Raw genomic sequence first — 23,427 nt, 5'->3', positions numbered from 1 at the left:
GACCAGCTCCTGAGCCTCCTCCATCTGCAAAATGGGGGTGCTGCAGCTTTCCACAGAGGGAGAAGTTAAATCACATGGTCATTTTGAACATTCCTAGAACATGGCAATGATTCATATATGTTCTCATCTCAGATCTCAGTGACATCCTATCAGTTTTTAAAGTTAAAAATTACAAAAATGTTAATTGATACCACTCACTGCTAGATGAGAATGGACACTCTTGTACATTCCTGGTGGGAGTCTCTGTTGATACAGCCTTTTGAGAAGGCAATTTGGGAATATGATGTGTAACTCAAACTTTACAAATGTGCACATTGCAGGTGGGGCGCCCAGTGGCTCAGTCAGTTAGGTGTCAGACCCTTGATCTCAGCTCAGGTCACGATTTCAGGGTCGTGGGTTCAAACTCCATGTTGGGCTCCACACTGGGCATCAAGACTGCTTTAAAAAAATGTGCATACCATTTGACCCAGCAAATCCACTTCTGGGAATCTGTCAAAAGAAAATTAAGTGGAAGAGCAAATGTGTGTGTACAGGGCTGCTCACTGCCTATAAATAATATAAGCAGAAAACTGGAAACAGCCTAAGTGTCCAACAGTAGGAGACTGTTTAAATAAATTTTGGCACATACCTGCAGTGGAATCTTACTCAGCACCCTTGAGGCTTTAGAAGTGTAGTTAATCATGTAAAGGAATGGTTGTGGAATACTGAGCCCTTTTAAGCTGTAGTGTTTACAGTGTGATTCTGTTTTGCAAGTGTCGGTCTTCTGTTTTGCAAGAATCAGTCTATCTAAATGTAGATGATAGATGTACCATATTTTTATATCCAGTTTGAGAAAGCAGTATCAATTATGGACCTTCCTTGACCAGGTACTTCCTGGGTATCCACACTGTGGCAGGTGCCTGTGGTGAATTAACACGGCCCCCGTCCAGTGGGGAAGAGATAGCTAGGTATACAGAGTGCCAGGGAGAAGGGATCAGTGGAAAGGTCCAGAAGACGAGCGGCCATGTGCTGGGGATGTCCGCAACCCTGCGGAGGCTCTAACCCCAAAGGGTGGGGTGGGTGTCCCCTCACGCCGTCTCAGCTCAGAGAGGGACCTAGAGTCCTGCTGCTAGAAGGGGAACAGGGGGCTGCTCTTGGAGGCTCCAAACCCCTGAGCAGGCAGCACAGGAGAACCCTGCCTCTCCCACCCGCTCCACCCCATCTCCAGCAGGTTCCAGCTCCCTGAGTTCTTGCCACCAAATCCCATGGGACTGACATCAGTTCCAAGCCTGCTCCTTTTTGCTGCAACCCCTTGCACCTTCCCATCCACTCCATCTTCCAAATAATGGATGGAGGCTCCCAGGATCACACTGCCAGCAGGAGGCAGAGCAGAGGTTAGTCCACGCAGGTGGGCACTCAACTCCGTGCACCGCACTGCACAGACCTTCACCTGAGCCTGGTTTTACGCTGGGGGATGAAGGAGGAGGATGCTGTGTTCCAGGAGCTCCAGCTGGAGAGGACCAGCGTGCCCCAGAGGGACAAATGGAGAGAAAAAAGACAAGATGCCACCCAGTGGTAAACCACCTTGTTCTGGAGGGTGTGACAGGGGTGCGAGGATCCCAGAGGATGGCAGCATGGGAGAGAGCCCAGGGGACAATAGCCACAGGGGTGGCAGTGGCAAGAATAATACAGGGGCACTCACGGTGATGCCAGGCACTGCACGAAACATCGGCTAGGAACTCATTTATTCCTCACCAGGGTCCATGAGGTGTAAATAGCCAACTGACCGCTGAAGAAAGTGAAGCATGGAGCTCAAGAAACTTGTCCAAGGCTACACAGCTGGAAAGGGAGAGAGCTGGGCATCAAATCCAGTCTTCCTTTTCCTTTCCCTTTCCCTTCTTTCTTCTTTTCTTTTCTTTTCTTTTCTTTTCTTTCTTTCTTTCTGTGACCTGAAACCACAGCAGGTAATTATCCTAAGTGTTCTGTGGGTCAGAGGTCCAGGATGCATCCCGTCAGACTAAAATCAAGGTGTGGGCAGGCTGTGTTCCTTTCTGGAGACTCTGGAGGACAATCTGTCTCCTGCATATTCAGGGTGTTGGTAGAATTCAGTGCCTGTTATCACAATGAGGTCCCCTCTTCCATGCTGGCAATAAAATGAGGGCTGATCCCAGCTTCTAGGAGCCACTGCATTCCTTGGCTCATGCCCCCCTCCTTCAATCTGCAAAGTCAGCATTGGCAGGTGGAGTCTTTCTCATGGCTTTTCTCTCTGACTTATCTTTTTACCCTTTCCAAATTTACTTCACTTTTTTGGAAATTATTTTTTAATTGCAGTAACATAGATTTCATAAAATCTACCTTTTTTTTTTTTTTAAGAGAGAGAGCATGCATACATGTGTGAGCATGTGAGGGGAGAAGAGGGGAGAGGGGCAGAGAGAGGAGAGAGAATCCAAAGCTGGGTGTGGAGCCTGACACAGGGCCCGATCTCACAACCCTGAGATCATGACCTGAGCTGAAACCAAGAATCAGATGCTTAACTGACTGAGCCACTCAGGTGCCCCAGAGTGTCCTCTCTTTTTAAGACTGAATCCTATCCTATTGTATGGATAAATCACATTTTGTTTATCCATTCATCCATTGATTGGACACTTGGGCTGTTTCCCCCCTCTGGCTACTGTGAGTAATGCTGCTGAGAACATGGGTGTACAAATATTTCTTCCAGACCTTCTTCTTTTAAACTCTTTTGGGTATGGACCTAAACATGGAATTGCTGGATCACGTGGTAATTATACTGTTTTCCGTAGCAGCTGCACCATTTTACATTCTGAAGCCAAGCAACCTTAATCCACAGCCTGTGCCCTTAATCCTATGCTGTCTGAGGAGGATGCTCTGGGTTCAAGGACCCAGGGATAAAGCTGCAGAGGCAGGATGAGAACATGTGTTTGGAGGGCAAGGAAGAGGCCACCTTGGCTGGCATGGAGGCCCAAGATGTGCACGAGGCTGACATTTAGACTTGAAGCTGAAGAAACAGGGACCCACTAAAGGTTGTCTTTTTTTTTTGAGATTTTATTTACTTACTCATGAAGGACACAGAGATAGAGGCAGAGACATAGGCAGAGGGAGAAGCAGGCTCCCCGAGGGGAACCTGATGCAGGACTCGATCCCAGGAACCTGGAATCATGACCTAAGCCAAAGGCAGATAGATGCTCAGCCACTGAGCCACCCAGGTGCCTCTAAGTTCTGAGAGGAGGAAGGCTGAAGACAGGGCTTCACTGGGAAGGTTATTCTGGTGGCATCACATGGCTTGGATCGACAAAGTCCAAGTCAGCACAAAACAGACTTTGAAGCTCATGGTTCTCTGCAAGGAGTTGGATTATTCCCTCTTTATGCATTTAGTTCATCCAACAACCCACTGATTCAAAATCCATCACCACACCTGGTGCCACATCCTGGGGCCACCAGGGCTGGCGCTACAGACAGGAGCTGACCTGGGGCTCACGACCCAGCAGGGAGGCTGACACAGCAGCCCACTGCCCCCCCGCAACACACAACGAAGACGCTTTGAGAATTCAGGGGTGTGGGCCAGCACAGACCATCTATATTTATAACTGACGTGTATGGGAGGAAAAACACCATGGCCCAGGGGACTGGTAACCTCCCAGTGTGAATCCCAGCTCTCACAGAGCACAGGTCACCCTCACCCACAAATGCATAGTGCTGGCTGTAAATTCTAATTAAGGCAGCATTTTCGGAGCTTGGCTCAATCATTACAAACAAAGCTAAGCCAAGGGACCAAGTCCCATTTGTGTTCTCTGCTGAGGTTCTAATTTTTAGAGTTATTTCCCCCCTAGAGTCCAGTGAAAATAAAATCACTCCTTTGAAGCAAAACTGTTCCATGCAGAAGAAAGTTGCTGCCTGTTCAAATGGACACACAAGAGCCATGTGCTCCGCAAGCTTCTAGGAGGCAGCTGAGCTGCAGATGTGGTGGAGGGCTGGCCGGGCCTCAGCTCCCAGCCGGCGCTCCTAGGGACATCTGCTACAGGGCACTTTACCTCTGGAAGCCACATGGCCCTAGGCCTCTCCTGCTTGTCTCCATGCTCCATCCACGGCAGACTCACCCCCACCCCAGCCTCCACACCCATGCGGGCTCCTTCCGTACTCTGCCCTGCTTCATGGGGATGGGACCAGAACCCAGCGAGCACCTGTTGTGAGCCTGTTCTAGGGCAGGTGTCCACCCAGGAGCCAGGGGTCCAGGACAGGTGTGGAAGTTTTCGGGAGCTTGGGGATGGGGAGTCTAACCAGCCTCAGCAGGGAAGGGGTGCTGAGGAAAGGGCATGCCAGACCCATAAATCTCCCATGGCCCTCAACGCCTGGATTCCCTCCCCCTCTTGTCCATTCAGCCCCACCAGCCGCTGTGGTTCTGAGCCTGCCTCCTCACTTCACCAAAGAACCAGAAGCAGTGAGGGGGCACTCAGCCTTCGCTGCTCAGGCCCCATGTCCTCCTGCCCCTGCAGCACCCCCACACCATACTGATCTTAGCCCCTGGTCTGGCTCCACTGCTTACCCACCCTGCGCTCCCTGCTCCCTCTTGAGCCCCTCCCAGCACCCCATGCCCCTTCCAGGCCTACCCACTTCGCCTCACCTCTTCCTTTCCTCGCCACCTCCCACCCATTCCTCAGGTGGCTCCCCACAAACAGTATGTGCCAAGTTCTATGTCCAGATCCAGTGCTAGTGCTCAGTGTTAGCTGCCTCTGATGGCTGGCTCACCTGAGGCCTCTGTCCCACGTACATGGGAGGCTTTCCTCCCCACCCTGCTCCATCTGCTGCTTTCTCTGTGGGCCTCTTTTCAGTAAACTTCCCTTAACTGGGGTCCCCTTCCCCCCTGTGGGTTCTTCAGGACCTCACCTCCTCCCATCTGGAGCCTCAGAACCACATTCCCAACCGCTATCCTGGGCACCTTCACCATGGCATCCTCCTGGCCGATCCCCTCTGCACCCAACCTGCTCCTCAGAGGCACCCAGGAGCCCCAGAGACCTTCCATGCCCTCCCTGCCCTCCCCTCCCATAGCTAATGAAACCCAAGCCCCAAGCAATCCCACTCCTGAACATCTGCATTCAAGAATCATTTACTACCTGCCTCTCTTGCCCCAGACTGCTGTGCAGGCTGCTAACTCACACCCCACCTCTGCCTGAGGTCAAGGCCCTCAAATCCATCCTCATCCAATGAAAATGCCCAAGTGCTCAACATATACCCTGGCCATTCATCCTGGATGAACAGATAAAAGTAATCCTGTGCCCCTGACGGGTGGAAGGGGAGAACACAGTGCCAACATCCCAGCATCAAAGACACAACAAAAAGGGTCAGGATGCTCCCTGAGGCCCGTCTAGACATGGGCACTGGAAGGACACAGAGTCCCCCATGGCCACCCCGAAGCAGCACAAAAGAAGGACGCCACTGAGTGGTTCACCTCAACTAAAAAGAGAGCATGTGAAATGCAACACCCACCCTACTGACAAAGCCCTGACTCACCCTCTCCTGACTCAGGATTCAACGAAGACAGCCCCCGCTTTGGAACAGCATGATGCAGTCGGCAGGCCTTCTTCAGCACCTTAATCATCTTTGCCTCCCCCCTGCCCCCACCATCCCTAACAGTCACCATGCAGATGGGGAAACTGGGAGTTCAGGGGCAGAATGGATTAGAACAAAGCCCAGGCCTCAGGCTAGAGGCAGACTGTGAGGATAGCCAGTGCAGCTACAGATACAGCTCTAGTCGGGGGAATGGACTCACAGGCCACCTGGGCCAGGCATACCATGTGGCTCTGGTGCCAGACAGCAGACAGTGGCAGACTGTGGTGAGCTGGGGCAAATGCCTAGCTCTGGGAGCACTGCCAGGTGGCTAGCCACACTCTGTGCTGCCTGGTCTTTCAGGTTTTCCAAGAGAAGCCAGGAATCGGGATTTTGAATAAAAAGTTTCATGACTTTTAACACATTATACTGGTGGGATCCCTTTTCTGTTGAAGGCTATTTATCCCACAAGTCATTGATGCTGCCCACCACTATGTCCCAGAGCTTGGTACAGGATGTAGCATCCACCAGGCCTACAACAAATATTGTCTGGATGGATGGATGGATGGATGGATGGATGGATGGATGGATAGATGGATGGATAGATGGATAAAGGAATAGATGGACAGATAGGTGAATGGACAGATGAATGGAAGGATGGATGGATGCATGGGTGGATAGACAGATAAAGGGATAGATGGACAGACAGGTGGATGGATGGATGGATGGATGGATGGATGGATGGATAAATGAGTGGATGGGTGGGTGGAGGATGGATAGATGGATGGGTGGATGGATGCAGACATGATTCATGTGCAGTTGGATGGATGGATGGATGGATGGATGGATGGTCGGAAGGAAGGGAAAGAGGGAAAGGGAGAGAATGAATGTGTGATCAACAAGGTTGGACAGTCCCTGACTTTGCTGAGAGCAGAAGGCTCAGTGGAGGTAGCTGGTCACTGGTTCCCCAACTGCAAAGCAGATATATCTATCATTACTCAAAAGCCTCTTCCAGGGATCCCTGGGTGGCACAGCGGTTTAGCGCCTGCCTTTGGCCCAGGGCCCAATCCTGGAGACCCGGGATCGAATCCCACGTTGGGCTCCTGGTGCATGGAGCCTGCTTCTCCCTCTGCCTATGTCTCTGCCTCTCTCTCTCTCTCTGTGACTATCATAAATAAATAAAAATTTAAAAAAATAAATTAAAAAAAAAAAAGCCTCTTCCAACTCCCGAACACCTCCCTAAGAGCAGGCACTCACCTGACTCTTCCATACTCTCCCTCCTCACCGAAGAGTTGCTATGGGGTAAACTAAGGACAAAGGACCAAATCTGGGTCATTCTGGACATTAGCTCAAAGCTCTGTTGATGCACTTGGGAAGAAAGCATCTGTGACAGACACACCTCTAAATGTGACAGAGCAGCATGAACCAGTTTGTCTCCAGGATTAATGAGAGGAAACAGACAGAATGGGCACATGTGTATTTGGGAATTAAGTGGCCCAGGATTCAAAGCTCAGTGCAGTCACATACTTAGATATGTGACCTTGAGGAAGTCCCTTATGGCCTCGGAGACTGAGTGTTTTCATCTGCAAAAGGGGGCGGTAACACCTACCACACACCATGTTTATGAGGAGTAAATACAGTGTGCACAGGCTAGCACAGAACCTGGTTTATGGAAGGCAGGCAATAAACATTAGTTCCATTCATGCTAGCCAACTGCCGAGGCAGTATTATGAAATGACTTGACAGGAATAAAATGTTAAGATTCAACTTACTCCATGAAACTACTCAAGACCGAATCTAAGAATGAGGAGGTTCAAATGACTGCCAATGGAATGGATGTACAAAGCGTGGGAGGTACAGACAATGGAATATTATTCAGTCATGAAATGGAAGAAGCCTTGATTCACACTCAAATGTGCTGAGTAAAAGAAACTGGACACATAAGGCCACATATTTTAAGATTCAACTGACATGAAATACCTAGTCGAGGCAAATTCATAGAGACCCAAAGTAGACTGGAGGTCACCAGGGGCTGGAGGGTGAGAGAAAAGCATTACAAACTTTCTATTTTGGGTGCTTGAAAGTTTTGGGAGTTGACAGTGGAAACAGTTGCACAATGCTGTAAACGTAAGTGATGCCACTGAATTCTCTGCTTAGAAATGGGTACGATGGAAAATAGACTTTTACCACAATAAAAGAATTTCTTTTTAAAAAGTGGGAAGTCTTAGGAAAGTAACAATTCGCCTAGTTTGCTTAAAAAGGAACACTACATGACTTTGTGTCATATAAACATTAAAAATCTTTAAAGTTAACTAGATGAAGGTGTTCTTTTTGCCCTTGAGACCTCCAGTGTATTTTCGGTTTATGAAATGAAATTTGGAAACATGACCTGATGTTCTGCTTTCTGTAATTTCGGGGCAGGCGAAAGGAGAAGGAGAAACACAAACCAGGCAAGTGACCCCCTCTGGAAGACAACCAACCATGGAATAGCTTCTTTCCCCCCTCAAATTAAGCTGCGTGGATTCAGCCCATGTGAATTTGGGCCAGAACATACTTTAACAGAGGCCACGGTCTGCTCTCCCCATGAAGCCAGGTGATGGTTTGAAAGCTGCAAAGACCCTAACCCAAGTGGTTCAGCGAGGGACACCAAGGCCACTCTCAGCCACCCTCAGCCCATGAGCCACATCCACAAGTCTTTTGAGAAAGAAGGCACTCAAGGGTTGGCAATGAACTTATATTTGAGGGCAAAAGGGACAGTGTTGGAGGGCAGAACGGAGGCTGGGGGGCTGCCTAGAATCTTCAGGCAGTCTGACAACATGTGCCAACACCACAAACTGTCATTCAGGCAGGCGCCAAGCATTCATCATAGGCGCTGCCCAGGGACCACAGTCAACTTATAGGGACTGCTCGTCACTTCTGCCAAATGGTAACCTTTCTCTCTCTGTCTTTCTAAAATATTTTATTTACTTATTTGAAAAAGAGAGAGTGAGTTAGCAGAGCTTGGTGTGGGGCTCGATCCCACAACCATGAAATCATGACTTGAGCTGAAACCAAGAATGGGATGCTTAACCGACTGAACCACCCAGGTGCCCCGGGCATCCTTTCTCTTATCTTGCAGTCCAGTCGCCTCCCCCATCCCCACCCCCTCCACTGTCTGGGAAAGAAGGTCCATCTTGAACCCTCGGACACCGAGCATGGATGTCACAGTACCGTTGTGGCACACAGCTCCAGTAATGAGCTGTGTACCACCACCACCACCACCCCCCATGTGCTAAGTCTCTCTTAGAGCCTCCGATCTGGGCCCAGAAGTGAACTTGAAAAAACCACATGATATGACCAAGTTCCAAGCAATGCATGTGGCCCAGGTTTGAAGACGTGTCACTGGAAGGGGCCAGGCAAGTGCAGCTCCAAAGCTCTGTTCCTGTTTAACCATGGACTGAAATTTTTATCCCCTGTGTTCACGGAAGCACTAGGGTGGGGGCTTTATATCATTTTCTTTCATTTACTGCCATGCTTTATCAGTGTGTGTGATTATTTCCATTACCAAGCCAACAGTGCGTGTGAAATCTGACCCAACGTAGCCAGAAACAAACTAAATGGGATCTTGAATGAACAATGGGCAGGAAACTCTTCTCAATGTGGTCAACACACATTCCAGATTCTGGTGTCCCTGGGACCGGGCCATGACACAACATGGTGCTATGTCTGAGGGTGTCCCTAGGACCAGGCCACGACATGACATAGTGCTGTGTCTTGAGGGTGGGACAAATTCTGGTACATAGCCTGAGAACATGGCTTTCACTCCCTGCCATCGTAACTTTCTGACAACCTCCCCCAGCTAGGGCAGTTTCTCTGGGTGACCTCCAAGAAGGGCCTTGAAAGTGCAAACACTCATGGGAATGAGCCTCAGTAGGGAAACCTGGTCTGTGTCATGTGGTTAGGATCTCTGGGAGAGAACAGCTTTCGGTAGGGTGCTAGATCAGCCAGGATTTTTTATCTTCAAAGGTCAGAACCAGGTCACATTCACTTAAAAGACAAAGAGAGGGATGCCTGGGTGGCTCAATGGTTGAGCATCTGCCTTCAGCTCAGCGCATGATCCTGGGGTCCTAGGATTGAGCTGCACATCAGGCTCCCCGTGGGGAGTCTGCATCTCCCTCTGCTTGTGTCTCTGCCTCTCTCTCTGTGTGTTTCTCATGAATAAAAAAATAAAATCTTAAAAAAAAAAAAGACAAAGAAATCATATTGCCTCCCTTGAGTGACAAATCCAGGGAGCTTCAAGTACAGCTAGATCCAGGTGCTCCGATGACGTCACCACCATCATCAGGCCTCTCCTTCCCCATCTCTCAGCTCTGGTTTCCCTGTGTTGGATTCATTCCCAGCAGAAGGGAGGAGGAGGGCTGACCATACTATGGCCCTAGCAGCTCTGGGGTTACATTCTACCAGCTTTATAACCTCAGTGGAAAGAGACCCTCTCTTTTTCAAAAGTCCCAAGAAGTGGGACCTGGTGGCTCAGTCAGTTCAGCATCTGCCTTCAGCTCAGGTCATGATCCCGGGGTCCTGGAGTCAAGCCCCACATCGGGCTCCCTGCTCAGTGGGGAGTCTGCTTCTCCCTCTGCCCCTTCCCCCACTTCTGCTGTTTCTCAAATAAATAAACAATTTTAAAAAATGAGTCCCAAGAAAAACCGGGAATCTGCCTCTTTTGGGGCCGACCAGGTCTTATACTTATCACTATATAATGTGGACAGCGCACCCTCAGCCACAGCCTTGGAACAGGGCAAAGGGTGCTGTCACAGAAGGCAGGGGCCAGAGGCAGTGCTGTCCAGCACAGGCAGACATTCTGCTCGTGGCTGGGCCCTGACCTGACCAGGCCCTGGCCCTTGTTGGCCTCTTCCTCTTCCCTGCCAGGCAGAGCCAGCTGACCACCCCTGCCGATTCCTCTGCAGCTCTGCCCCAGCTCCCAGACCAGCCCAGCCTAAGGCCGGCAGGTGTTGGCTGGCTCTTGCCCCATTTATGATGAGGCCTCCTCAACATCACAAATTAGGAATTTCTTTTTTCACAGAGTCCCCTGTCCAAAGTCCACCAGGTCATATGGCTCAACACCCGACTGATTCACTCACTCATTTACCAGCTGTCCGTGAGCCCAGTGCATGGCTTCCGTCTTCACTCCTGTTGCATCTGCATGATTCTTTAAGGCAAGTGCTCCTCTCCCCTTTGCAAAGAGACCAAGGCAGCAGGAGGTTCAACGCCTTGGCTAAGCTCACATGGCGAGTAAAGGCAGGCTACAACAGGGATGCAAACACTAGGACCCTAAGGCTTGGCCTAAAAAAATCCATGCAAAAGGGAAAAAGGTGATGCATCCAGAGCTCACAGGAAAAGCTTCACTGATATAGAAAAACACCCCACAATACATATAGGACAAAAGCCCAAATGCATAAAAAGCTGAAGATGCTAACAGCCTGAGGCAGCAGACCGACAAGGCCAGGGCAGGCCGAAGAGCTGATGGGCCAGGGAGCTCTGCAGCGGAGGAATGCAGAGAGCGCTGGGGTAATCAGAGGTAGCTTCCTGGAGGAGGTGAGTGTGGGAGGCTCTTGAGGAGAGAAGGCAGAGGGCGGATTCTGTGCTGGGGGATGAGAAGGAAAGGAACGTGGGGAAGCCTAAGAGCTGGTGTTGAGCTTACCTGCCTAGTGCCCTGCCCTGTTCTTTCACTGGTGTACAAAGTTCCCCTCACGAGCCACCACTTTGGCACGCTCGCCCAAGTGGGTTTGGTGGGGCTGATCCTGTCTCCTGCCCCGAGGGTGGGCAGAAGACCCATAGCCTGGCCAAGCAAAACCCCACATCCTCTCAGCTACAGTGACAGGTCTGAAGGCCAGTGCTATAGAGGGGTGCTGGCTGGCCCCAAAGGGCTGAAACCCCAAAATGTGGGTTCAGACTCAGAACTGCCATTCCCTCAACGATAGGCCGCTGCCATGCAGATGTCAGGGTCGATAAATGGCAATTCTGGGGCTTCAGGAATGATTTGATCATGCTGCTCCTTGGACTCCAATTGATTACACTGAACAGGGACACCTGGATGGCTCAGCAGTTGAGCGTGATCCCGGGGTCCTGGGATCGAGTTTCACATCAGGCTCCCCGCAGGGAGCCTGCTTCTGCCTCTGCCTGTGTCTCTGCCTCTCTCTGTGTCTCTCATGAACAGATAAAAGCTTTTTTTTTTTTTTTAAAAAAAAAAGGCCAAATTGGAAAAGGTGAGGTGACATTCCCCAGAGGTGCACCCCAAAAGGGTATGGACTGGCAGGGCCTGGGTTTGGGGGATGGCGGGCGAGTTGTGCAGGGAAGGGGTGGTCAGGAGGGTGCAGGGCAAAGGCCAGTGGCTCTGGGGCCAGTCTGAGTGGTGAAAGAGCAGGGCAGTGTCCTTGAGGGGAAAGCCTGAGCTGGAAAGCATCTAAGTGTTTTTACAAACACCAATCAGTCACCACTTCCTAACTGCAAATCCCAGGAGCCGTGGCCTCTCCCACCTTTCCAAACTGTCTGTCTGGAGATCAGCAGCCGAGCCCTGCACCTCCTGTTCCTGGGTTCCTGGGCCTCTGCCAGCAGTAACAGGCCTCTGGGGCACCCTCAGCCCCGGGGAAATGGCCCCTACTTGGGCTCTATTTCCAGGAGGCAGTTGGCCCAGATGGTTGCTGGGTCACAAGCTGGCTCCAGGCGCATCATTAGGTACAAACCGTCCTCATGACTATGACCAGCTGGGCTGGGGTGGGGGTGCCTGCCTCTCCGGAGAGCTGGGACAACTCTGTGTCTGGTTTAGGGCTGCCTCTGAGTCTCCCTTGGGACCCAGCTACAAGCTGCCACTCAGAACCCCTGCTAGACCCCCTGAGTGGCCCGGATACGAGGGCTCTGGGCTCCTGCAGAGCCACCTTTCTTTGCTACAAACCTGGGACGGCTGAACGTGGCTCGGCCCAGCCACATGCAGCCTCTCCTTCCTCAGATAAACAGTCTTAAATGGCAGGGGACAAGACAAACCATTTCCAGCATTTCTGGGACATGAGACAGCTATACACACGTGTGTGCACACAGGCACATACCACTGACTTACGTGTAAGTGAATCAGAAACACCTAGACGCTTTTCTTAAACTACAAGTGAGTTTAGGAGCATCTGGGTGGCTCAGGCAGTTAAGCATCTGCCTTCAGCTCAGGTCCTGGGATCAATCTTTGGCTCAGGTCACGATCCTGGGGTCATGGGATTGAGCCTCATATCTGACTCCCTGCTCCACAGGGACCCTGCTTCTCCCTCTGCCTCTCCCCTGGCTCATTCTCTTTCTCTCTCTTTCAAATAAATAAAATCTTTTAAAAAAAATACAAATGAATTTTAAATTCAAGAGCAAAAGCCTAATCTACATGTGGAGTCTCGGCAAATACACAGCTTTTGGCTAAGACATCTGGCTCTGAGCGCAAAGTGGATTCCATCTGGCATCCACTTCCAGCTGTCACTCACCCCAAGTGCACTCATTCCCACTTCTGGGCCTTCTCCTATCTCCTGTTCTACTCCTCGGCTTGCTTGCCTCCTAAGACCCTTGCCTCTTAGTAGCAACAAGTCCTGTCTTAAATCATTAGCCCTCTAGGGGTGCCTGGGTGGCTCAGTGATCGAGTCCCACATTGGGCTCCCTGCATGGAGCCTGCTTCTCCCTCTGTGTGTGTCTCTGCTTCTTTCTGTGTCTCTCATGAATAAATAAATAAAATCTTTAAAAACAAAATCATTAGCCCTTTAAAAAACTCTGTCTCAACTAAGCCTGCTCACAGTTACTCACTCACTCACCCCTCACTGGTTTAACCTACTCCCAGTGCAGGATGGTCTGTTGAGTGAGTCTCACTATTAAGTTTTCACTCCTTCCCCACCCCTGCCTTTCTGCCCATAAACAGCATCAGTTTTTCCCCTTCCTTACTCCACCCTGTTCATGGGTTGGGTGGGACCAAACCCCACCCTCCTTCCCCAGCTACAAGAATGGGTACACATCTCTGGCCTGGTGTTCCCTTCCCACTGGACATGGGGATTGGTTCCAAGATCCCCAAGTGGCTTGCATTAGTGACACGAGAGGCACTTCCTAAGCCTGCAGTCGGTAGCAGCCATCTTGCCACCACTTAGAGAGGATGTCTTAGTCATCTCTGGCTGTGTAACAACATGACCCAAAACATTATGTCCTAAAACATCAATGAATTAGTTGTCAGGATTCCATAGATGAGCTGGGCTGAGCTGGATGGCTTTCTTTCCCATATGGTGTGACTCAGTAGAGAGCTTGTCTAAGTGGCTGGGGTGTCTGTGATGACCTGCCCTCCAAGGTCTCTCTCCATGTAGCCTTCTACCTTTGGTCGTCTAACCCTGAACTCCTTCCCAGCTGGGTGGCTGGGTTCTATAAGGGAACTCCAACAGCACAAGCCCTGGCATCCAAGTGGCTTGTTCTAACCTACTCCTACCACACTTGTTAATGTTCAATTATGCAAAGCAATCTGCACAGCCAAACTCAGAATCAACGTGAAAGGAAGCTACACGTGGCATGAGTGTCAATTTGTATCACTGATCAGTATGGTGGTGGCCAATGCTGCCTCTATGCTGAGACCAGAGTAAACAGTGACACAGGCTGACATCAGATGTGGCTGACTCAGCTAGGTGGGAGCATTCCCAGCTGACTGCCTCTCCAACAGGACTGCCTACTCCCAGTTGGTGGGACCAGACCTCAGGCCCAATTTTTAACTCATTATGCCCAGCACAGTGCTAGGCACACAAGGAATGGTTTGTACAAGCGTGATGATGACCTATTATAAAACTATACATTTTCAGATGGTGCTGTATCATTATTCTCAAGTTGTGTGTTCTCAAGAGACAACTCTCAAAATGAACCAAGTATTATTTTAAGACTGAGGAAGGTCCTGCTCGTAGTTCCAGGGAGGTCAGGCCAAGGCTTTCCAAAGCAGCCCATGACGGTAAAGCCTTCCCCTTAATGGCTTATCAGCAGTCTTTGCCCTGAGAAGTAACCTCCCTTGTCTTCTGGAATAGTGACAGTGGGCGTAAAAGACACATTTTGTTTTGGGGTGGGGGGTAGGGGGTGGTAGCTTGTAACCCAGCAATAAATGTGGAATCTGGACCCAGAAAGAGGGGAATTTTGAGATAATATAGTGCAACTTGGCCACCTGACAGGTGGGATAGAGTCCAGAAGATGCAAGTGGTTTGCCCCAGGATGACCCAGAGAGGGGCGTGGACTCGTATCTCTCGATTCTAAGTCTAACATTCTTCATATCACCTACCCGGTGCTGACCCAACACTCATTCAGACCCTGATCACCCTGACCTCTCCGTGAAGATAAAGGTCTGCCACTAAGGATGGAGAGATGAAAAGATAAAAGGAGCCCAGGTTCCGGAAACATCCCTGAGCAGCCACACCAGCCCTGCACTGTCCACCTCCGGAATTAGCATGCAAGGAAAGTCAATCTCTGTGAGTTTAAGTTCAGGTTCCTGTTATCTGCAGCCAAATGCATGCCTAGCTGATACACTGGCTTTCAGACTGTACTGGATTCAAAGCTCCTACTGGGGTGATTCCAACTTATTTTCATACCATTGCCAAAACCAAGTAACCAAGCTAGACCCTGTGAAACCCCAGGGAAGTTGACAGAGCTCCCCACCATCTTGAACGCTGCCAGAATCGCCAGAATTTTCAGAGCAAGCTGGTCCTCACCCACCCTCAGCCTTCAAAGCTGACCCGGGCAGACCCTAGCATCCTGAATGCTCCCTGCAGCTGATGGGGAACAAAAGATGCCCAGTGCTTTTCTCAGCCAGTTGCTGAGCTCCAACACCAGACTCGCCAGGGACCGCCAAAGCCCTCAAGAGGGGATGATGAAACAGATTACACAGCCCCTAACTGACAACCAGAATAGGGGAGGCCCCCCAGTGAAACTGTGTGGTCACAGCCCCCACCCCTGAGAGTGTGCAAGTAGGCTGGCTGGGGTATGTCACCTGCTGACATGGGCAGGCTTTGCTCGGAGACACCCCTCCACCACTCAGGTCCTGTCCCAGCTGAGCCCCGAGGTCACCCCTGTGCAGAACCAAAAGCTGACCAGGTTCTGACTGGAGGCTTCATCCAGGTACTTTTTTCCTAAGTCTGTTTACCTGGTATTCACTAGCACTATCCCTTTTAAAATAATCAGGTTTTTAAGAGAAACCTTCATGATCATGTCTTGGGCAAGGCTCCAGAGGATGGCTCACTTTGTGGCTGCCTTAATCTACAAAACATGAGCATGAAGGTAGCCTTTTTAGGAGAAGCCTTGCAGAGATGGACTAGCAGGCATGTCCTTCCTCCTAATGCCACGTGCACTTGGCTAAAAGGGCCCCCAGCATCCTTGAGACAGACTCCAGCTGACCCCTAACATGTCTAAGTTCCCAGAGCTGCAGCTGACAAAGGTGTCTGTACCTGTCACTCCACTGGAGTCATATGTTAGCTCTATATAAGGTTCGGGGGGAGGGGGCTATGAATGTCCCCATTTTACAGATGGGGAAACTGAGTCTTGAGGGACTACAGGGATTTGTCCAAGGCCACAAGCAAGTGAATGGGGGCTACAGATTGAATGTTTGTGTCCTCCCCAAAATGCATGTGTTGAAGCCCTAACCCCAATGTGATGATTTCTGGAGGTGAGACCTGTAGGAGGTGATTAGGTTTATGTGGGGTCATCTGCATGACAGGATTAGTGCCCTTACAGGAAGACAAAGAGACCAGAATTCCCTCCCTCTCCGGCACTTTGCTGTGTGCTCACATGGTAGAGAGTTCATCTCCCTATTCTTCTTAACCATTTTTTTTTTAAGATTTTATTCATTTATTTGACAGAGAAAGAGAGAACACAAGCAGGATGGAGAGGGAGAAGCAGACTCCCAGCTAAGCAAGGAGCCCGATGTGGGACTCCATCCCAGGACCTTGGGATCATGACCTGAGCCAAAGGCAGACGCTTCACCAACTGAGCCACCTAGGCGTCCCTCTTCTTAACCATTTTTAAAATGTTTATTTATTGATTCATGAGAGACACAGAGAGAGGCTGAGACAAAGGCAGAGGGAAAAGTAAGCTCCCTGAGGGGAGTCTGAGGGGACTTGATCTGAGAACCCTGGGATCACGACCTGAGCCGAAGGCAGATGCTTAACTACTGAGCCACCCGGGTGCCCCCTCTTCTTAACCATTTTTAAGTGCACAGCTCAGTGGCATGAAGTACAGTCACACCACTGGTATTCAACCACCACACCATCCGTCTCCAGAACTTTCTCCTCTTCTGAACTGAAACCCTGTCCCCGTTACACACCTGCCCATTCTCCCTCTCCCAGCCTGTGGCCACCACCATTCTACCTTCTGTCTCTATGATTATGACTCCTTGTATACATGGAATCATACATTCTTTATCCTGTTGTGGTTGCCTTACTTCAAATCCACATAATGTCCTCAAGGTTCATCCATGCTGTAGCATGTGCTGGAATGTCCTTACTCTTTGAGGCTGAATACACGTATATAGTTGGGCCTTGAACAGCATGAGGGTTAGGGACATCAAGCCCCATGCAGTAAAAAACCTGAGTGTGACCTGTGCGTTCCCAAAAGCTGAACTACTAATGGCCTGCTGTTGACCAGAGGCCTTATTGATAACAAAGTCAATGAACACATATTTTGTACATTAAATGTATTACAGATATTTTTTTTTGAGAGAGGGAGAACAGTGGGGGGGGGGGACAAAAAGAGAGATAATCTCAAGCAGACTCCCCACTGAGTGTAGAGCCCGCCATAGAGCCTGATCTCACAACCCTAAGCTGATAACATGACCTAAGCTGAAACCAAGACTCGGATGCTTAATCAACTGAGCCACCTGGGTGCCCCTGTAGACCAGATTCTTACAAGAAAGTAAGATAAAAGGAAATGTTATAAAGAGAATCATAAAGAAGAGAAAATACATTTTCAGCATTGTACTGCATATAAATGGCCCTGTACAGTCCAAACTATGTTGTTCAAGCATCAGCTGTACATTTTGTATGTTCATCCATCTGAATTACCCTTTATTATCAACATTAGTGCAGAGAACCTGAAATGCAAGTTCCTCCTCCCTCACCACCAACTAGTCATTTCACTTCTCAGCCTGTGGCCGCCGTCTAGCAGTTCCACGTCTCAGCACAATTCCTACTGAAACACATTAAGGAGGTGAACTCCCTAACCCGTGCTGGAGAGCTGGCTGTGCTTTTCATCCTGATTTCCAGTTTGTCAGGGACCAATGCTTTTGGTAAATACGATAAAAGGATGCAGCAGAAAATATAATTTTTAAAACCAAAAACATAAAAGTACCATAGCCCATATTTTTTATTATTAGAGTCAACAGACATAAAATTACTGCTTAAGTTGCTATAAAAGTTTCCAAATACTCTCAATTTCTATCCTAATCTTGTTACAGGCCCATAGCAAACAGGTCCAGGACCTGCATCCCCTGGCAAACCCATTTGGAGTAGCAGTGCCCAGAGCACAGTCCAACAGCAAAAATGCAAACATCATAAATGACCATCAATAACACAGTTGTTAAATACACTTTGGTATATTCATGTTATGGTTTAGCAATAAAAAATAATGAAGTCTGTGAGTCAGCAATGCCACTCCTAACTATATAGCCCAGAGAAATGAAAACATGCTCACACAAAGACTTGTTACACAAATGTTCATGGCAGCTATATCCATGATAGCCAAATGGTGGAAACCCAAATGTCCATTAATGGATGAATGGATACACAATATGTGGTATATCCATGCAATGAAGTATTATTCATCTTTTAAAAAGGAAAAAAGTTGGGGCCCCTGGGTGGCTCAGTGGTTGAGTGTCTGCCTTCGGCTCAAGTTGTAATCCTGGGGTCATGGGATCAAGTCCCACATTGGGCTCCCTGTAGGGAGCCTGCATCTCCCTCTGCCTGCATCTCTGCCTTTCTCTGTGTGTCTCTCATGAATACATAAATAAAATCTCTTTTTTTAAAAAAGGAACAAAGTATGACACATACCACACATGGATGGAAAATACTATGCTAAACAAAAGAAGCCAGACACAAAAGGCCACATCTTTACAATTCTGTTCATATGAAATGCCCAGAAGAGGCAAAGAGAGATTAAAAAAAAAAAAAAAAAAAGATTCGTGGTTGCCAGGGGCTGGGAATGACATGGGGGATGGAGGGTGATGCCTCAGGAGCACAGGGCTCCTACATGGGGTGATGAAAATGTTCTAAACACAACCATGGTGATGGCTGTACCTCTCTGTGTACCTTTAGAGATCACCAAATCATACAGTTTAAATAGATGAGTTATATGGTATGTGAATTCCATCTTTTTTCTTTTTTTTTAATTTTTAAAATTATTTCTTAAGTAATCTCTACACTCAACCTGTTGCTTGAACTCACAACCCCGAGACCAAGAGTTGCACACTCTTCCAACTGAGCCAGCCAGATGGCCCAGTGAGTCCCATTTTAATAAAGCTATTATAAAGACATAATGAGGGGTGCCTGAGTGGCTCATTTGGTTAAGCATCTGCCTTTGGCTCAGGTCATGATCCTGAGGTCCTGGGATTGAGTCCTGCATCAGGCTCCCTGTTCTGTGGGGAGGCTGCTTCTCCCTTTCCCTCTGCTGCTCCTCCCTCCTGCTCATTCTCTCTCTCTTGCTTGTTCTCTTTCTCAAATAAATACATTTTTAAAAAAAGACATACAGAGGCAGAGACTCTGTATGTAGCTATTAAAACAAATGAATTAATTATTTAAAACCTAAAGAAAATCCTACATCTGATGTTTTTACTAGCAACTTCTCCCAAACATTTAAGAAGAGAGCAATGCTAAATCCTATACTAATTCCTCCAGACAGAAGAAACAGAAGTAACATTTCCCAACTCATTTTATAAGGCCAGCATAACCTTGATACCAAAACCTGACAACAGAGAAGGACACTTAGAGACCATCTCTCTACAAAGACAGATGCAAAATCCCCACACAAAACGTTAGCAGATTGGATCCAGTAACATATTAAAATAACACATCCTTTCCAAGCAGTTTCTTCCAGGAGGGCCAGGCCAGTTAACATTCCAAAATCAATCAACGTTATACACTGTTTTGACAGAAAAAAAGGGGGGGGGGGGGCTATCATATGTATGATCAGCTCATTAATGCAGAAACATCACTAGACAAGTTTTAACACCCAATCATAACTGAAAGCAAAAAAACAAACAAACTTTTAAGGAAAATAAGAAAAGAACACTTCTTTAGCCTGATTAATATCTGCAAAATCCCTAAAGCAAGGGTTGTACTTAGTGTTTTCTGAACTCAGTTATGAAACCAGGATGCCTGCTCCAGAGCTGAGAATATTTCTATTCAGCACGATGGAAGGTCGTGGCCAAAGCAGTGAGGCCAGTAAAAGAAATAAAAGGCAGAGAATAGGAAATGAATACAACTCTATATGGACAATATGATAGAAAATACGCAGAAAATCCAAAGACCGTTAAGCTGTTAAGCGTGAAGCAAAGGTGCCAAGGACACTGGAAACATGGGCAATATGTTACTTCTCAGCAACAAATGGAAAACAAATTTTCAAAACTATTATCATTTAAAGTAGCAGGAGAGGGGAGGTGCCTGAGTGGCTCAGTGGGTTAAGCTCTGCCTTCGGCTAAGGTCAAGATCTCGGGGTCCTGGGATGGAGCCCCACAACAGGCTCCCTGCTCAGTAGGGAATCTGCCTCTCCCTCCTTCTCTGCCTCTTCCCCTGCTTGTGCTCTATTTCTCTCTTAAATAAAGTATTAAAAAATATAAGATAAGATAAAATAGCAGCAGCCGATGAAATCAGAGAGGGAGACAAACCATGAGAAACTCTTAACTCTAGGAAACAAACTGAGGGTGGCTGGAGGGGAAGGTGGCGACGGGGTAACTGGGTGATGGGCATTAAGGAGGGCAGATGTTGTATGCAACTGATTGATGTGTCACTGACCGCCATCTCTGGAACTAATAATACGCTGCTACATTTTAAAAATTGAATTTAAATTTTAAAAATCAGAAATTAAAACTAAAATAAAATAAAGTAGCAGAGTCAGTAAATTGCTAGGAATAAATCTAATAAAATACATGTAGTTTATAGGTTAAAATTATAAAATATTACCAAATCAAGTCAAAGACCCAAATGGCAGGGATACACAATGCTCATAAACTGGAGCCCTCAATATGGTAAAGATGTTATTTCTCCCTGCAAATTAATCTCTATTCAATTAATCTCATTCAAAATCTCAGGTAGAGTTTTGGAGGGATTCTATTCCCTCTAACAGAAATAGGAAAACTAGTGGTAAACCTTGTGTGGACATACATAGGCCCAAGAATAATAGCCAAGGTGATCCTGAAGAACAAAATACTCCCTGGGGGACACCTGGGGGGCTCAGTTAAGCATTTGCCTTGGGCTCAGGTCATGATCCCAGGGTCCTCGGATGGAGCTCCACGTCGGGATTCCTGCTCAGAGCAGAGTCCACTTCTCCCTCTGCCCCCCACCCCATACTCTCTCAAAAATAAATAAATAAATAGGGACGCCTGGGTGGCTCAGCGGTTGAGCACCTGCCTTTGGCTCAGGGCACAATCCCGCGGTGCCAGGATCAAGTCCTACATCAGGCTCCACGTAGAGCCTGCTTCTCCTTCTGCCTATGTCTCTGCCTCTCTCTCTCTCTCTTGTGTCTCTCATGAATAAATAAAATCTTTAAAAACAAATAAATAAAATCTTAAAAAAAAAACACTCCCTGAAATCAACACTAATGCATTGAGAATTAAAATAACGTAGAATTGGAACAACAGGACAGAAAAGGCACACACTGTCACCAGCACAGCTGCCATGGAAAACCCAGAAGGTGATTAGTGTCAATCGCCACCCTCTCTGGCCAACCAGAGAGGCCCTGTGCACTGTGTGTGGCCCTGTGCACTGCAGTGTAATGCCTGCATAGCTCACACCCAGCAATTCTACTGTAAGATAGAATTGCATCTAAATGTTCACCCAAACACATACAAGATCGCTTGGAGCAGCACTGCTCACAAGAGCCCCAGACCCGGAACTGGTCCAAAGGCCCATCAGCAGTAAAATGAATAAATGAGCAATCCCCAGCCACATGCAGCCAAATGGCTTAAATCTCATCAGGCTTGCCGAAACACACAAACAAATCTACATGTTTGATTTCATTCAACTAAAGTACAAAAACAGGCAAAGCTAGTCTATTATGTGAGACACTGGGATAGAAGTCACCCCCACCCACACCCACCCCTGGGGAAACTGTGGGGAGAGGGGTGTCTCGGGGGGTGGGGTCTGTGCTGTTCCTTGCCGGGACCCAGGTGCTTGCTGTCTGTGCAAATTCACCAAGCCGCAAATTTAGGATATGCACTTCGCCTACGGTTAGTTCTATTTGAACAAAAAGTTACCAAAATAACGAGGCAGACGTCGGAAATCCAGATCTGCTGGAGCTCCTGATGGTCGCAGAGACACAGAATACTAACCGTGTGCACAGTCGTCGCTTTTCTGCCATCTCTGGAAGCTTGCAGCCACAATTAGAAGGAGCAGGAGGCAAGCAGGGAGACTTTAACACTGGAAAGGGCAAAAACCACTGGCATGGAAGGAAATGTTGGAAAAGCTCCAGGAAGGCAGAAGGGAAGGTGGCCGGGTTGCCTGGAGTCACCGTTTATTGTTTATTTGAACGGTTCTCCACATAAAGCTTGGCCAGGGGCCCCTGGAGCCCATGCAGGCTGGACAGCTGATAGAGAAACGAACCTTCAAACTGCGAGGGGGGAAAAAAAAGTGCAGACTACCACGCATTATTTTATTTCTGCAAGAATGTAAATGTGTGTCTTCATAAAATATGGACATCCAAGGGATGGGATTAGAGAGGGTGGTGAGGCGCAGGATCAACGGAGACTTCACTTTGAACATGAGAGCTATGTTGTTTTTGAGGAGGGGGGCAGTGCAGTAATTTTAAAAAGCACACTTGCTTTTATCATAATAATTTTTTTTAATTTTTTTAAAAGGTGGGCAGTCTGCTAAGAAGACTGGAAGGGTTGGGGTGCCCTATGGGCAGGTCCGGACTTTCAGGATGAAGCAAACAATCTTCCAGGTAGGAAAGGAGCCACTCCATCATCAAGAGGTGCCCTGGAGACCCACTGAGTCAGCCCGGGGGCTGTGGGAGATTCTGGGCAGAGGATTCAGCACCAGTGCGAGGGGTTCAGAGCAGGTACACCAGAGTTCCCAAGTCACTCCCCCATCCCTCACCCCTCCCTCACCTCTACCTTCTTCTACCAAAGCAACCTCTCTTCATTCACCCTCCTGCAGAAACTCCCTCCTGAGTTTATGCCTCCCTTGGCCCCCCACGTGCAACCGATCCCTCCACACATACACCTTCTCTGCTTTTCTACACTCCTCCCCCACCCCACCGCAAGCAGTGAAGGGGCCAGTATCCCAGTAGCTGAACATGACCCTCACAGACCCCTCCTGATGGAGCTCCTGTATTCCAAAAGGGGAGGAGGCAAGAGGAGAGGATGTATGTCTGGGGGGAGTAAACAGGCATAGGGGGTGGATAGAAGGCACTACTTGCCCCCTGGAAGTTGAGCCCAAGTCCTATTTGGGGTGTAGGGCAAGGGGGGGCAGTCACCCCTGGGCAGCTGCTCCTAGCCTTCCTGGGGAAGCAGACCTCATACATATAGTCACAGAGAAGGTGCTAACACCCGTGGTCAGGCCCCCTCTGGATGCTTGGAGGCCCCCAGTCACAGCCAGCAAGTGTGTGCTGTCCCTGTACACCTCTGACCTTTCCTGGAGAGCTGGAGTCAATGCGGTCTCCTTCATTTCCCCT

At 48.7% G+C, this 23,427-nt stretch overlaps 1 protein-coding gene and 1 long non-coding RNA gene across 2 annotated transcripts in view; both read right to left on the bottom strand.

Moving 5' to 3' along the window:
- COL23A1 (collagen type XXIII alpha 1 chain) overlaps positions 1-23,427 on the bottom strand; it is a 322,060-nt gene that overhangs the window by 262,221 nt on the left and 36,412 nt on the right. The gene's annotated exons all lie outside the window — the stretch shown is intronic.
- On the bottom strand, positions 1,708-22,251 carry LOC119873851. Its single transcript, XR_005366500.1, has 2 exons — positions 22,085-22,251; positions 1,708-1,928 (listed from the first exon to the last, which is right to left on the bottom strand). It is a non-coding gene; the product is annotated as an uncharacterized LOC119873851 (long non-coding RNA).

This window comes from Canis lupus, chromosome 11 (assembly GCF_011100685.1).
Source record: "Canis lupus familiaris isolate Mischka breed German Shepherd chromosome 11, alternate assembly UU_Cfam_GSD_1.0, whole genome shotgun sequence".
Lineage (NCBI taxonomy): Eukaryota > Metazoa > Chordata > Mammalia > Carnivora > Canidae > Canis > Canis lupus.
The sequence above is the reverse complement of the archived record's forward strand: the minus strand, read 5'-3'. Positions and strand labels throughout refer to the sequence as shown.